The 15,387-nt window shown below is 35.0% G+C and overlaps 1 protein-coding gene across 1 annotated transcript in view; it reads left to right on the forward strand.

Annotated features, from left to right (window-relative positions):
- Positions 1-15,387, forward strand: part of HMCN1 (hemicentin 1) — a 5,606,893-nt gene that overhangs the window by 4,759,989 nt on the left and 831,517 nt on the right. The gene's annotated exons all lie outside the window — the stretch shown is intronic.

The raw sequence follows: 15,387 nt of genomic DNA on the forward strand, positions 1-15,387 counted from the left end.
ATGTATTGCAAAGGTTTATTTTCTGACGAAGTTCCGTATGTGTAAATAAACAGGAACCAAAGCACTAAATTTCCAGTGTCGTGGTTATTTCAGTTAGCCTATTCTCGGTCTTGAGCAGTGCCAACAAGTTTCTTTTTATGTATGTATATATATATATATATATATATATATATATATATATATATATATATATATGTGTGTGTGTGTGTGTGTGTGTGTTTTCCCCTTGACCTTGTGGCCTAGGTCTGGTAAGATCCACTCCTCTTACCCAGTTAACAAACCAATAAATTGCAATTAAGTTAAAATCAAATGTTATGAGATATTTTACATCAACTTAAGGAACCACATTTAAGACCGATATGTCCTCAGCATAACCACTCTTCTGAAGGACAGAAGTTTCTTGTATTTTTAAATGATATCTTATACTAGGCACATTATCATTGCTGGTCAACCCCTGCCAAATTGCTCCTCAGACAACCAAATTTGTCTGACTGCAAGCAAGATGCCTCGCACATGCTAACTTAATTGCAGAAAATGCAAATAGTACATCCACTGGCAAGATCGACTTGTGCACAAAAACTCCAGTATGATTTTTTTTCTAAATAAATCATGTTTTCTCTACTGTAGTCTAAACTAGTCTTAACATTTTTACCAAAAAAATAATAAAACGTTAGACATATAGATGTGAATCCTGATTTATGTTGTACATGTCAGGTTAGTGTTTATTGGTAAAAGGGACAAGAATACTCAGAAAGCTAAAACCACTAATGGTCACTAGTTAAGGGGTGTTAGTATCTGTTGTGCTGTTACACAAGTCTTTAGGTACATGCTTAAATGCATGTTTGTAGACAGCTTCAGTCATTATGTGCAGATGATTAAGGCTGTGAGATGTTAATTAGGTACTTCCTGTAATAAAGGGTTTGATTTCCTTAGCAGTCATTTGCCTGCTGTGTAGCCTTGAACAAGTCAATTAAAAGACAGTGCTTTGGGGCAATTGGGAATTTTGGCTGTGCTCTTTAATGGTCTCCTGAAATGCATACGTAGTAACTGCCTATGAGCTTATTAACCCTACTTCACAACAGCAAAATGTTTTTATGTTCAGTTATAGCAATTTAAAAATAAAATAGCAATGCTTTGGATTATTTATATACAGTCTCAAATATCCTATTCTCTTAGGTTAAATATTACTTTTCATATGCTTCATTTCCCTGAGTCATCAGGCATAGTCTTTACAATCCATCCTGTATAGTTTTATTTCTAGCTCTTTTATCCTAGTAGCATATTTTAATATAATGACAGTTTGTGCTTAGATTAATATCTGATCTGATGTTGTCAATTTTCATTCTGTCCTCAACTATTGGGTTTGAATCTCATCCTTGGATCCAACTTGGCTGTTGCAAAAACTTGTGGTAACTAAAAAGCTCTTGAGCTTCTCCATTATACACCAACCCCTAACACACCTCAGATCTTGTTTGCTTGCCTCTTTTCACAAAAGGACATGGTCAGCCATAGCTCTTGAGCTTCAGCATTTTTGTCAGATAAGCTAACATGTTTCTTTGTATATTTTATATATATATATATATATATATATATATATATATATATATATTTCTTTGCTTTATCTTCTAAACTTTTTCTAGTTTACTATTTTTTCCCTTACTTGTATTTATTTAAATACCTTCGTTGGTATCTATTCCCTTACTGGTCTTACATGATATACACGATAATGTATTTCTAATTACCATTGTTAGTAATACCTTTCCTTCTTTCTATATAAAAAAAACTCTCCTTCTGCTTTATTTCTTTTGTTGTAAAAATGGCTGAAAAGGACCCTTCTGGCTTTAAGATGTGTTTGAAGTGTGGACATAAGTTGCCTGTTTCACCGCCCACAATCTATGTGTTTATTGTTTAGGTCTGCAGCATCTACAGGAAGACTGTTCAATCTGCCACAACTTTAATCCCTGTGCTTTAGTGGATAGGAAGAATAAATTAATATTGAAAAGCTTGCTGCCTTCTTCTTTCTGAGAAGCAATTTCAGGGGCTCAATCCCCCACGCTTAAGACAAGGAGTTGAAATATCCTGTTCCTTCTACTTCCTTATCCCCATCCACAGAGTTGTCTAAGAAGAGGAATAAGTCGGATTTGAGGAGGTCTCAAACTTCTTTCCCCTTGGATCAGAAGAAAAATAGGCTTATGGATCTGACATCCTCGGAGCCGACCAAAAAATATTTGGAGACAATATTGTTGGATCCTATTGTTATGCCTAGGACCCGTTATTCTCCCTCTGTGGCTCCAATGCCTTCCAGAGTCCCATCTCCCTTTTTAGAAAAGTCACAGTGCCATGTTAAGTCACCTTGTCTGGCCTCATCTTGATCCTCCAGCAGTTTGACTGAAGATGTGGATAGAATGTTGAGGAAGTTTTTCTTGGCACAGATCCAGATGGGTGTGTTGCCAGCTCCTACCACTTTGGGTCAGGAGGGCTATCCTTTGATTACACCACCACTTCAGACTCCTTCTCTGATCCCTTTGGTTGCTTCAGAATGCCCGGATCCGATCTTCCAGGTCTGTCTGTCTTAGATCTGAAATTGATCCTATCCTCGTATCCGAATCTAACTCTAAGTGCCATGGCTCTGACATCTTCGTATCTGGAAGATCCTCGGAGCCAAACCTTCTTTGTCAGATCTGAGGCACTGGGATGAACTCCAAAGGTCTCGGAGCTGTCTTTGCACCTTGGTGTTTCAGCACTGGACAGCTCAGCTCTGACTTCTTCCTCAGGGAGATTGCTTTCGGGGTGGGAGGAGACTACGGTCCAGAAAGATACCTTCTCGGCAACAAGGTCTTTTCTTTCCCCAGGGCGGTCTGCCCTCGAGGTTGTGAAGAGGGTGTTTTCTTCTCTGACAGGATTGATGGCCCCATCCCACTCGGATTTTCACTTCAAAACCCAGATGTCTCTGTGCTTGGATCCTCATCATTCCACTCCACAGGGACAGCCAGCTCGAGATCTCCAGTGTACCCAGCAGGGTCTTATAATCTCTTCTGACACTTCCCCTGAGCACCCCACCAAGGAAGCCCCTAAGAAGAGAAAGTGCAAGAGGAGACAGTTGGACTCTTCACAAGAGTCAGTTACTGAGGATACAAACTTTGATGAAGGTGAAGGGTCCCCATTATCACCTTCAGAAGACATCTCATTTGGAGACATCCTTGAGATCCTAAAACAGTGAGGTGGACGGACCCCCAGCAAACCTTCACTTGAGGATTCGGTATTTCTGGAAGCCTTTGGAGCTGGCCTGTCTACTTCCTGAGTTACTGCTGATGAGCTCATTGATTTGGTCTCTTGGCAGATGTGGAAGTGCCTGATGCAGTGGAACCAGCTTCCAAAAGGCCAGATAGGATTCTGGCTCCACCTGCAGGGAAGGAATTTTGGGCTAAGGGGTGACCATGGATGCCATGGTCATGGTGGCAGCCACCAAGAAGGAAATTGCCAAAAAGAGTTCCTTTTTCATCCCCCTAACAGTGAGTCCAGCACGACAGCCAGATTTGGGAAGCATGTCTACACTTCATCAACATTTGCCTTTAGGTCGATGAACTATTTGGCATATCTTATTAGGTTGCAAAGGGATTGATCAAAGAACTTTCAACTTCCCTTTCAGGGACCATTTCTGCTGAGGCCCAGTTTTCTGTGGTTTCTCAGTTGGCTACCCAATCTAGCTTGAATTTATCCACGAGGCTCATTTTGCATGCAGCCGAAGGTGTCTCAAGAGCAACGGGTTCAGGCATATCTGTTAGGAGGCATGCCTGGATGCACTTATGCAATTTTGTAGAGATAGTCTGGTGCTGGTAAACAAGCAGCTGGATCTCGACTCAGACTAAAAGATTTTATTTAAATATCACAAAAAGAATAAAATGAAATACAGTACATTAAGCGCTTTCATCTGTCAAGCAGACTTCTTCAGAATAAAGTGAGCTGTTACTGCACTCTTTAAATATCCAGATTTGGTGCCAACACCCAACCATAATTAAGTATTTAAACACATATTTCACCATTATATGAAAGTCCATGAGAATTGTAGTAAATGTTTCATACAGCTATTAAAAATAGTCAACATTTCAAAAATACATTATAATAAAATGCAGGTTTGATACCTATCATGTCAGTTTACTCTCCAAGTATGTTCTGTGCACAAATACCTATGTAACTGTGTAACATCATGTTTTATTTGTATCCGTAAGTAATGAATGTAATACCCTTGCAGTATACCCTAGACACATATCTACCATAATCATAATAATCAAAATGCTAATAAGATAAACTGTCTCAACTGAGTTTGTTTTGTGACCATGAATAAATAAATAAATAAATCTTTATATAAAAATCACATTGTAATGTTAATAAATATTGTGATGAAAACTAAACAACCATTTAGTTCCTTCTATTGGTTATAAAAAAATTAATTGTACACTTGTAATAAAATGTTAATATTTAATATTAATTGTTGTTTAATATAAGATATATATATTTCTTGTGATGTATGTTAAAAATTATTAAAAATATTTTGAAGTTTTTTTAAAAATATTTAAGAATTGAATAAAAAATATAATACATAATTTAAAAATTGCTGAATAAAATAGAAATTGTATATAACTAGATTATGTATTAATTAATATCAATTAATTATTGATGGAATATTAATAAATATTAAATATTAAATATTAAATGTTAAATAGTGAATAATAATGAATAAATAATGAATAATGAATAATGAATAATGAATAAGTGACTGTTTTTCTTCTTGGCCCTCAAAAAATGAACTTGATAACTAGTGTCTAGATGTTATTTTGCCAAGATGAGATGCGGTTTAATACTAATAAAATCATTGATGCCCGGAAAAGTAGTGGCATCTAGAAATATTTGCCATCTGCTCTCTTTTATTGCTAACTGGGCTTTAATATTACCCCCATATGGTGATTGTTCTACAGTATCAATGATATTAAATTTAAAATAATGATTGTCATTATTGTGCATAGTATGTCGATATAATGCATTTTTATTATCATGATTCCTTATACTGTATAAATGCTCATAAATGCGACGTTTGAAAAATCTCTCTGTCTTACCAACATAGTATGCATTGCATGCCACACACGTTGCTAAATAGACCACAAATTTAGTGTTGCAATTGCCATATCTACTATATGCATATGTTCTGTTACCATTTTCCAGTTTACATCCTCTTTCCTCATTAATGTATTTACATTGGTTGCATGCTCCACATTTTTTCGTAGTGGATGTATTTCCTCCTTTCTTACAAATTCCTTTAGTTTCCAGCAACCTCTTTATATTAAGACCAGTTTTATATACAATTTTGGGATACTTCCCCAGCATCATTGTGGATTCATCATTACGTAAAACCTGATTCCATCTGTCTTTTATGAAATTTTCAATATAGCAAACTGAAGGTGAGTACATTAATACACAAACCCTTCGATTGGGTTCCTCCCCTGGGTTTTTAGCTTTTATAGAATTTACACTATCAAAATTTCCCAGAAGGGCCTTATACTTTTTACCCCATTCACTGATGACATACTTGACAGTTTCTGCCAACATGTTGGCTGGATACCCCTTAATTATGAACATAGATTTGATATGTTCCATTTCTTTCAGCATGATTTCCTTAGTGGAGGACATACGAGCAGCCCTGATGCATTGCCCTTTAAAAATGTTTTTGAACACGTGGGGAGGATGGTTACTACTATAAACCAAATAATCATTCGAGAAGGTCTCCTTCCTATAGATGTTTGATAAGAATCCATTTTCCCCTTGGCTTATATACGTGTCCAAGTATGCAATGCCATTAGTGCTAATGGAATGTGTGAACTTCAAAAATTCAGTGATGTTGTTGATGTAACTGATGAATTCATTAATCTTGTCTATCGGTCCATTCCATAGCACAAACAAATCATCTAAGAATCTAGTATAATGAACAATATGCTGGTAATGCTCAGATTTAAATAAAAATTCTGTTTCCCATTCAAACATCACCAGATTGGCAAAAATGGGAGCACAAGCTGCTCCCATTGCAACACCTCTAGTTTGTTTGAAAATTCATTTTCAAACTGAATATAGTTGTGGTCTAAGACCAATCCCATCATGTCTGTAATGAGGCATATTTTATCCCAACTTAAACTGGAACATTTCCTCAAACTACTGCTAAAATATTCTAACCCCAGTTCCCTAGGGATGCAGGAGAATAAATCAATAACATCAATGGTTATGAAAACAAGATTATTTTTCCAAACTTGTGAAGTTAGCTGTCCCAGGAATGTCCATGAGTCCTTGGTTAAATGAGGGATGTTTTTATACACAGGTTTAACCCATGTGTCTATGGCTACACCCAAAGGGAAGGTTTTGGCTCTACTTCCAGAAATGATTGGCCTAAAAGGTGGGTGTATAAGATTTTTATGGACTTAGGGTATCCCTACAATTGTAGCTAATTTGGGATATTCCACTTTTAAAAAATTATAGGTATCCAAACTGATCCTATTGTCTAACGTATATTCCTCTAGTGCTAAATCAATACGCCTATAACCAGTATTAATCTCATTGAGAGATATAGCGTCGTAATTGCCTGATTGATGCAGTATATGATACATTTCATTAATGTAGTCCATATGGTTGAATACTACTATCCCCCCCCCCTTTGTCTGGTTTCATTAACCTTACTTCTTTATTATTAACAAACTTGAATAAACACTTATGTTCCTCCTCTGTCAGGTTGCCCTCAGGTCCTGATTTATGGCTTCTCTCCGCCCTGAGGTTATTTCTAAAACTGTAAATGTCACTACATACCATTTTCTCAAAGTTGGACACTTTAGAATTATTTGGTGGTATAAACGTGCTCCTTTTCTTCAAAAGTGGAGATACTTTAGTAGTCTTTTCTCCATTGCTATCATTGAAATGGATAGCTAAATTAAGTCTCCTACAAAACAGTTTGACTTCAACAATAGTATCTACTAAATTAAATTTAACAGTGGGAATGAATTTCATACCTTTGGAGAATACACTGAAAAATTCCTCAGTGATTTCAAGATTAGTGTAGTTGAACACATTGAACCCTTGTTTTGAAACCATAATATTGTTTTCCGATATATCCTCTCTACCTCCTGCCTCTTCCTGATAGTAATCCGTGTTATTAGGTTCAATGTAGTGTTCTAGGCCAACTACTGGGGAATATGGTACATCTTCATCAATGGGTTCACAAACATATTCTGTATATATATCTTCTACTTCATATGTGTTCTCTTCTATTCTAATCATCTCATTCTTCTGTTCCTTGTTGAGTAAGTGTTCTTTGAAGGTGGGTAAAACCTGCCCCCTTGAAAATTTGTATCCCCTTCTGTATTCCTATGCTCATAATGTCCTTCCTTATCATGATTATTGGTCATGCTATTTTTAGGCCAGATGTAGGCCCTATGCCTCTCGTACTGATCAATGTCTCTAGCTATCTTCCTTTCCTTCCTCTCATAAATGGCAGAAGCTTTCCGATTAGCATCCACAAACTGTTTGTCATACAATTCACCCTATTCATTAAACATTGCATGGTTGGTTATTTCCACATTAAGTTTGTCAACATCCGATATAGCACATGCTAGTTTAACATCATTTTTCTGCATTAATAACTTAATATACTCAAAACCAAAACTGTCGAACAGTTTATTAAAATCCAAAATAGTTGCATGATTTAAATCATGTCCCATCGGTACTTTGAAAAATCTTATACCTTTGGGTACAATTTTTAAGGTTAAACATTTGCTAAAATAAGCATTTTCTATTTTTAGATTCTTAATCACTGTTAGTTTTTTACCCATTGCATATATCATATCTCTAATACAATCTTTCATCATATATTTATTACCAACCATTTGTTTTTCACTGCTATATCCACCATCATGTTTATTAAGTTGTCCAAAGTCCACATTTTCATTTAAAAGTGGTCCAAATGACCAGCCATTCCTTCACTATTAGTTTTCTCCAATGTTATAGTCTTTGTCTTGTTAATATTCCCTCCTTTGGGTACATTGGGACTAGAATATAGTTCAGTACCTTTATTAATGTCCCCATGCTTCCTGGAAATAGCAGCGTATGTTTTTTCAGGTAGTTGGCGTTTCGGTCTCGCCCACTGCTCTGCCTCATCTCTAACATGGAAAAAGCTGAAATCGAAGGTAAAATCATCAGCCGATGATTTACTGTTGTTGGCATCCAAGTTTTCACTTAGGCCCCCTTCCTGTAAAGAGTGTATATCGCAATCTGTCCGGTTTCCCTGGCCATTAGGGATTTCCATCTGTGTGCTCGTATTAATATTAGTAGCAGCCGATGCCGCTCCTCTTGCCAAATTGGTTCCTTCATCTCTGTTTAAATAAAGCAGTTGCTTGTCCCTTATATCGGTGTTTCCATGTGCCCTGGTGGCTGTCAGTGAACGCCCGACTAGTTCGAGCAAGTGGGACACTTCCTCCTTCAGTGCAGTAACTTCCGAACGTAGCTGCACAAAAGCCTCGTTGTCCAATGAAGCCTGAGACCTCACGTCGTTCTCCATACCAGACGCTGACATGACAAACTACTCACAGGCAACAACGGAAATGTAGAGATAGTCTGGTGCTGGTAAACAAGCAGCTGGATCTCGACTCGGACTAAAAGATTGTATTTAAATATCACAAAAAGAATAAAATGAAATACAGTACATTAAGCGCTTTCATCTGTCAAGCAGACTTCTTCAGAATAAAGTGAGCTGTTACTGCACTCTTTAAATATCCAGATTTGGCGCCAACACCCAACCATAATTAAGTATTTAAACACATATTGCACCATTATATGAAAGTCCATGAGAATTGTAGTAAATGTTTCATACAGCTATTAAAAATAGTCAACATTTCAAAAATACATTATAATAAAATGCAGGTTTGATACCTATCATGTCAGTTTACTCTCCAAGTATGTTCTGTGCACAAATACCTATGTAACTGTGTAACATAATGTTTTATTTGTCTCCGTAAGTAATGAATGTAATACCCTTGCAGTATACCCTAGACACATATCTACCATAATCATAATAATCAAAATGCTAATAAGATAAACTGTCTCAACTGAGTTTGTTTTGTGACCATGAATAAATAAATAAATAAATCTTTATATAAAAATCACATTGTAATGTTAATAAATATTGTGATGAAAACTAAACAACCGTTTAGTTCCTTCTATTGGTTATAAAAAAATTAATTGTACACTTGTAATAAAATGTTAATATTTAATATTAATTGTTGTTTAATATAAGATATATATATTTCTTGTGATGTATGTTAAAAATTATTAAAAATATTTTGAAGTTTTTAAAATGTTTAAGAATTGAATAAAAAATATAATACATAATTTAAAAATTGCTGAATAAAATAGAAATTGTATATAACTAGATTATGTATTAATTAATATCAATTAATTATTGATGGAATATTAATAAATATTAAATATTAAATATTAAATGTTAAATAGTGAACAATAATGAATAAATAATGAATAATGAATAAGTGACTGTTATTCTTCTTGGCCCTCAAAAAATGAACTTGATAACTAGTATCTAGATGTTATTTTGCCAAGATGAGATGCGGTTTAATACTAATAAAATCATTGATGCCCGGAAAAGTAGTGGCATCTAGAAATATTTGCCATCTGCTCTCTTTTATTGCTAACTGGGCTTTAATATTACCCCCATATGGTGATTGTTCTACAGTATCAATGATATTAAATTTAAAATAATGATTGTCATTATTGTGCATAATATGTCGATATAATGCATTTTTATTATCATGATTCCTTATACTGTATAAATGCTCATAAATGCGACGCTTGAAAAATCTCTGTCTTACCAACATAGTATGCATTGCATGCCACACACGATGCTAAATAGACCACAAATTTAGTGTTGCAATTGCCATATCTACTATATGCATATGTTCTGTTACCATTTTCCAGTTTACATCCTCTTTCCTCATTAATGTATTTACATTGGTTGCATGCTCCACATTTTTTCGTAGTGGATGTATTTCCTCCTTTCTTACAAATTCCTTTAGTTTCCAGCAACCTCTTTATATTAAGACCAGTTTTATATACAATTTTGGGATACTTCCCCAGCATCATTGTGGATTCATCATTACGTAAAACCTGATTCCATCTGTCTTTTATGAAATTTTCAATATAGCAAACTGAAGGTGAGTACATTAATACACAAACCCTTCGATTGGGTTCCTCCCCTGGGTTTTTAGCTTTTATAGAATTTACACTATCAAAATTTCCCAGAAGGGCCTTATACTTTTACCCCATTCACTGATGACATACTTGACAGTTTCTGCCAACATGTTGGCTGGATACCCCTTAATTATGAACATAGATTTGATATGTTCCATTTCTTTCAGCATGATTTCCTTAGTGGAGGACATACGAGCAGCCCTGATGCATTGCCCTTTAAAAATGTTTTTGAACACGTGGGGAGGATGGTTACTACTATAAACCAAATAATCATTCGAGAAGGTCTCCTTCCTATAGATGTTTGATAAGAATCCATTTTCCCCTTGGCTTATATACGTGTCCAAGTATGCAATGCCATTAGTGCTAATGGAATGTGTGAACTTCAAAAATTCAGTGATGTTGTTGATGTAACTGATGAATTCATTAATCCTGTCTATCGGTCCATTCCATAGCACAAACAAATCATCTAAGAATCTAGTATAATGAACAATATGCTGGTAATGCTCAGATTTAAATAAAAATTCTGTTTCCCATTCAAACATCACCAGATTGGCAAAAATGGGAGCACAAGCTGCTCCCATTGCAACACCTCTAGTTTGTTTGAAAAATTCATTTTCAAACTGAATATAGTTGTGGTCTAAGACCAATCCCATCATGTCTGTAATGAGGCATATTTTATCCCAACTTAAACTGGAACATTTCCTCAAACTACTGCTAAAATATTCTAACCCCAGTTCCCTAGGGATGCAGGAGAATAAATCAATAACATCAATGGTTATGAAAACAAGATTATTTTTCCAAACTTGTGAAGTTAGCTGTCCCAGGAATGTCCATGAGTCCTTGGTTAAATGAGGGATGTTTTTATACACAGGTTTAACCCATGTGTCTATGGCTACACCCAAAGGGAAGGTTTTGGCTCTACTTCCAGAAATGATTGGCCTAAAAGGTGGGTGTATAAGATTTTTATGGACTTTGGGTATCCCTACAATCGTAGCTAATTTGGGATATTCCACTTTTAAAAAATTATAGGTATCCAAACTGATCCTATTGTCTAACGTATATTCCTCTAGTGCTAAATCAATATGCCTATAACCAATATTAATCTCATTGAGAGATATAGCGTCGTAATTGCCTGATTGATGCAGTATATGATACATTTCATTAATGTAGTCCATATGGTTGAATACTACTACCCCCCCCTTTGTCTGGTTTCATTAACCTTACTTCTTTATTATTAACAAACTTGAATAAACACTTATGTTCCTCCTCTGTCAGGTTGCCCTCAGGTCCTGATTTATGGCTTCTCTCCGCCCTGAGGTTATTTCTAAAACTGTAAATGTCACTACATACCATTTTCTCAAAGTTGGACACTTTAGAATTATTTGGTGGTATAAACGTGCTCCTTTTCTTCAAAAGTGGAGATACTTTAGTAGTCTTTTCTCCATTGCTATCATTGAAATGGATAGCTAAATTAAGTCTCCTACAAAACAGTTTGACTTCAACAATAGTATCTACTAAATTAAATTTAACAGTGGGAATGAATTTCATACCTTTGGAGAATACACTGAAAAATTCCTCAGTGATTTCAAGATTAGTGTAGTTGAACACATTGAACCCTTGTTTTGAAACCATAATATTGTTTTCCGGTATATCCTCTCTACCTCCTGCCTCTTCCTGATAGTAATCCGTGTTATTAGGTTCAATGTAGTGTTCTAGGCCAACTACTGGGGAATATGGTACATCTTCATCAATGGGTTCACAAACATATTCTGTATATATATCTTCTACTTCATATGTGTTCTCTTCTATTCTAATCATCTCATTCTTCTGTTCCTTGTTGAGTAAGTGTTCTTTGAAGGTGGGTAAAACCTGCCCCCTTGAAAATTTGTATCCCCTTCTGTATTCCTATGCTCATAATGTCCTTCCTTATCATGATTATTGGTCATGCTATTTTTAGGCCAGATGTAGGCCCTATGCCTCTCGTGACTGATCAATGTCTCTAGCTATCTTCCTTTCCTTCCTCTCATAAATGGCAGAAGCTTTCCGATTAGCATCCACAAACTGTTTGTCATACAATTCACCCTATTCATTAAACATTGCATGGTTGGTTATTTCCACATTAAGTTTGTCAACATCCGATATAGCACATGCTAGTTTAACATCATTTTTCTGCATTAATAACTTAATATACTCAAAACCAAAACTGTCGAACAGTTTATTAAAATCCAAAATAGTTGCATGATTTAAATCATGTCCCATCGGTACTTTGAAAAATCTTATACCTTTGGGTACAATTTTTAAGGTTAAACATTTGCTAAAATAAGCATTTTCTATTTTTAGATTCTTAATCACTGTTAGTTTTTTACCCATTGCATATATCATATCTCTAATACAATCTTTCATCATATATTTATTACCAACCATTTGTTTTTCACTGCTATATCCACCATCATGTTTATTAAGTTGTCCAAAGTCCACATTTTCATTTAAAAAGTGGTCCAAATGACCAGCCATTCCTTCACTATTAGTTTTCTCCAATGTTATAGTCTTTGTCTTGTTAATATTCCCTCCTTTGGGTACATTGGGACTAGAATATAGTTCAGTACCTTTATTAATGTCCCCATGCTTCCTGGAAATAGCAGCGTATGTTTTTTCAGGTAGTTGGCGTTTCGGTCTCGCCCCCACTCGTTCTGCCTCATCTCTAACATGGAAAAAGCTGAAATCGAAGGTAAAATCATCAGCCGATGATTTACTGTTGTTGGCATCCAAGTTTTCACTTAGGCCCCCTTCCTGTAAAGAGTGTATATCGCAATCTGTCCGGTTTCCCTGGCCATTAGGGATTTCCATCTGTGTGCTCGTATTAATATTAGTAGCAGCCGATGCCGCTCCTCTTGCCAAATTGGTTCCTTCATCTCCGTTTAAATAAAGCAGTTGCTTGTCCCTTATATCGGTGTTTCCATGTGCCCTGGTGGCTGTCAGTGAACGCCCGACTAGTTCGAGCAAGCAGGACACTTCCTCCTTCAGTGCAGTAACTTCTGAACGTAGCTGCACAAAAGCCTCATTGTCCAATGAAGCCTGAGACCTCACGTCGTTCTCCATACCAGACGCTGACATGACAAACTACTCACAGGCAACAACGGAAATGTAGAGATAGTCTGGTGCTGGTAAACAAGCAGCTGGATCTCGACTCGGACTAAAAGATTTTATTTAAATATCACAAAAAATAAAATGAAATACAGTACATTAAGCGCTTTCATCTGTCAAGCAGACTTCTTCAGAATAAAGTGAGCTGTTACTGCACTCTTTAAATATCCAGATTTGGCGCCAACACCCAACCATAATTAAGTATTTAAACACATATTGCACCATTATATGAAAGTCCATGAGAATTGTAGTAAATGTTTCATACAGCTATTAAAAATAGTCAACATTTCAAAAATACATTATAATAAAATGCAGATTTGATACCTATCATGTCAGTTTACTCTCCAAGTATGTTCTGTGCACAAATACCTATGTAACTGTGTAACATCATGTTTTATTTGTCTCCGTAAGTAATGAATGTAATACCCTTGCAGTATACCCTAGACACATATCTACCATAATCATAATAATCAAAATGCTAATAAGATAAACTGTCTCAACTGAGTTTGTTTTGTGACCATGAATAAATAAATAAATAAATCTTTATATAAAAATCACATTGTAATGTTAATAAATATTGTGATGAAAACTAAACAACCGTTTAGTTCCTTCTATTGGTTATAAAAAAATTAATTGTACACTTGTAATAAAATGTTAATATTTAATATTAATTGTTGTTTAATATAAGATATATATATTTCTTGTGATGTATGTTAAAAATTATTAAAAATATTTTGAAGTTTTTTTAAAAATGTTTAAGAATTGAATAAAAAATATAATACATAATTTAAAAATTGCTGAATAAAATAGAAATTGTATATAACTAGATTATGTATTAATTAATATCAATTAATTATTGATGGAATATTAATAAATATTAAATATTAAATATTAAATGTTAAATAGTGAACAATAATGAATAAATAATGAATAATGAATAAGTGACTGTTATTCTTCTTGGCCCTCAAAAAATGAACTTGATAACTAGTGTCTAGATGTTATTTTGCCAAGATGAGATGCGGTTTAATACTAATAAAATCATTGATGCCCGGAAAAGTAGTGGCATCTAGAAATATTTGCCATCTGCTCTCTTTTATTGCTAACTGGGCTTTAATATTACCCCCATATGGTGATTGTTCTACAGTATCAATGATATTAAATTTAAAATAATGATTGTCATTATTGTGCATAATATGTCGATATAATGCATTTTTATTATCATGATTCCTTATACTGTATAAATGCTCATAAATGCGACGTTTGAAAAATCTCTCTGTCTTACCAACATAGTATGCATTGCATGCCACACACGTTGCTAAATAGACCACAAATTTAGTGTTGCAATTGCCATATCTACTATATGCATATGTTCTGTTACCATTTTCCAGTTTACATCCTCTTTCCTCATTAATGTATTTACATTGGTTGCATGCTCCACATTTTTTCGTAGTGGATGTATTTCCTCCTTTCTTACAAATTCCTTTAGTTTCCAGCAACCTCTTTATATTAAGACCAGTTTTATATACAATTTTGGGATACTTCCCCAGCATCATTGTGGATTCATCATTACGTAAAACCTGATTCCATCTGTCTTTTATGAAATTTTCAATATAGCAAACTGAAGGTGAGTACATTAATACACAAACCCTTCGATTGGGTTCCTCCCCTGGGTTTTTAGCTTTTATAGAATTTACACTATCAAAATTTCCCAGAAGGGCTATATACTTTTTACCCCATTCACTGATGACATACTTGACAGTTTCTGCCAACATGTTGGCTGGATACCCCTTAATTATGAACATAGATTTGATATGTTCCATTTCTTTCAGCATGATTTCCTTAGTGGAGGACATACGAGCAGCCCTGATGCATTGCCCTTTAAAAATGTTTTTGAACACGTGGGGAGGATGGTTACTACTATAAACCAAAAAATAATTTTTTTATAACCAA

Source organism: Protopterus annectens, chromosome 10.part0, assembly GCF_019279795.1.
Source record: "Protopterus annectens isolate FY-2018-M chromosome 10.part0, PAN1.0, whole genome shotgun sequence".
Taxonomy (NCBI): domain Eukaryota; kingdom Metazoa; phylum Chordata; order Ceratodontiformes; family Protopteridae; genus Protopterus; species Protopterus annectens.